The sequence below is a fragment of the Nicotiana tabacum genome, chromosome 6 (genome assembly GCF_000715075.1).
Source record: "Nicotiana tabacum cultivar K326 chromosome 6, ASM71507v2, whole genome shotgun sequence".
Classification (NCBI taxonomy): Eukaryota; Viridiplantae; Streptophyta; class Magnoliopsida; order Solanales; family Solanaceae; genus Nicotiana; species Nicotiana tabacum.
Window position 1 is genome coordinate 59667047 of NC_134085.1, and position 2493 is coordinate 59669539.

Consider the following 2493-nt stretch of genomic DNA (forward strand, 5'->3'; position numbering starts at 1 on the left):
TTAGGGGCTGATCTTCAGGGTATTGTTCAACCGATTTCTTTGCCCATAAATCTGGATACCTTTGGGCTGGGGTTCAAGCCTACAGTGGCGGATGTGAGACGGGCCCGCAAGTTGAAGAAAAGAGTCGGGGTCCTTCCCAAGCCAATCCCGCACCTGTCCAGATCTTTTGTCAGGCCGAGCATCAAAAAGCAATTGCTGTCCAAGGTTACAGGGCCATTGATTGGTGCAGATGGAGACTTAAATGAAGGCTTTGAAAGATTATTTACCGAAATCAACATGGTAGAAGTTGGGGAGGGATCTAGCAAGGTGGATGTGCAGTTTGTGGGGCCAAAGGCAAAAATTAACAATTGGATGGCTACTCCTTTTCCCATTCGGAGGGAGTCTTGGTAGTTGGTTCTAATTTTCCTTCCTGTTTTCTGGATTATTCCAGGGTTGTAGTCCAGATTTCTTTTATTTTGTTGTGTTCATCAAAGTGTGAAACCTTGTTATCCCGTAATTCAATAAAATAAAAAGTTTCTTCTTTATTCCTTATTTTATTTTAATTTTGTTTTCTTCTTTTCTTTTTCTGTACAGTTCTCTTTATACTGGTCTTAACGACATGGCGTGTAGAAGGAATCCTCAGCCCAGTCTTAACAATCAATCTGATTTCAAAATGATAGTTCAAGAAGTAGATTGTGATTACGAATCAGAATATGATGATAAGGATGAAGCCCTTGAAGAAATTAGTAAGGAGTTAATTCACTTCGAAGAAAAAACCAAACCCAATTTGAATGACACAGAAGCCGTCAATTTAGGGAACACAGATAACGTCCGAGAGACTAAAATAAGTGTCCACCTCGAGCCAAAAATCCAGGAGGAGTTAATCAAAGCGTTCATTGAGTACAAATATGTTTTTGCGTGGTCATATGACAACATGCCAGGTTTAAGCACTGATTTAGTGGTCAACAAATTGCCCACTGATCCAGCGTTCCCACCCGTTAAGCAAAAGTTGAGGATATTCAAAACTGATATGAGTGTGAAGATTAAAGAAGAAGTTACCAAGCAGTTGGATGCAAAGGTTATTCGGGTCACTCGATATCCTGTCTGGTTGGCTAATGTCGTGCCTGTATCGAAGTTGGACGGCAAGATCAGAGTATGCATCGATTACCGCAATCTCAACAAAGCAAGTCCGAAGGATAACTTCCCACTACCCAATATCCACATTTTGATCGATAATTGTGCCAAACGTGAGATCGGATCTTTTGTGGATTGCTATACCGGGTATCATCAGATTCTAATGGATGAAGAAGATGCAGAAAAGACGACATTCATCACACCCTGGGGAACTTATTGCTATCGGGTAATGCCATTTGGTTTGAAGAATGCTGGGGCAACTTATATTAGGGCGATGACTACTGCATTTCATGATATGATACACAAGGAGATTGAGGTATACGTAGATGATATGATCATAAAATCAAAGCATCAGGCCGACCATGTTGAGGATTTGAGGAAATTCTTCTAGAGGCTTCGCAGGTACAACCTCAAGCTTAACCCCGCCAAGTGTGCATTTGGTGTTCCATCCGGAAAGCTGTTAGGATTCATAGTCAGTCGGCGAGGCATCAAGACCCATCAAAGATCAAAGCCATACAAGATTTGCCCCCTCCGAGGAACAAGACTGAAGTGATGAGTCTGTTAGGAAGGCTGAACTACATCAGCAGATTTATTGCTCAGCTTACGACAACTTGTGAGCCTATTTTCAAGTTGTTGAGGAAAGACGCTGCTATCAAGTGGACTGATGAGTGTCAAGAAGCGTTTCATAAGATAAAAGGTTACTTGACAAACCCACCTGTGCTGGTCCCGCCAGAGCCAGGGAGACCTTTGATTCTTTACTTGACAGTCTTGGAAAATTCATTTGGTTGCGTACTGGGGCAGCATGACGTCTCCAGCAGGAAAGAACAAGCCATCTATTATCTTAGCAAAAAGTTCACAGCTTATGAGGTTAAGTACACTCACCTGGAAAGGACATGTTGCTCCCTAACTTGGGTGGCACAGAAATTGAAACATTATTTGTTATCCTACACTACTTACCTCATTTCACGTTTGGATCCATTGAAGTATATCTTTCAAAAGCCTATGCCGACAAGAAGACTTGCAAAATGGCAGATTTTGCTCACAGAGTTTGACATAATCTACGTGACTCGGTCTGCGATGAAAGCCCAAACATTGGCAGATCATTTGGCCGAGAACCCGGTCGATGAGGAGTATGAGCCACTAAGGACTTATTTTCCTGATGAAGAGGTGATGCATATTGATGAACTAGAACAGACCGAAAAACCAAGCTGGAAACTTTTCTTTGATGGGGCTGCTAACATGAAAGGAGTCGGAATAGGAGCTGTGCTTATTTCTAAAACAGGGCATCACTATCCTGTTATGGCTCAGCTTCATTTTTATTGTACCAACAATATGGCTGAGTACGAAGCATGCATTTTGGGTTTAAGGTTAGCTGCGAAC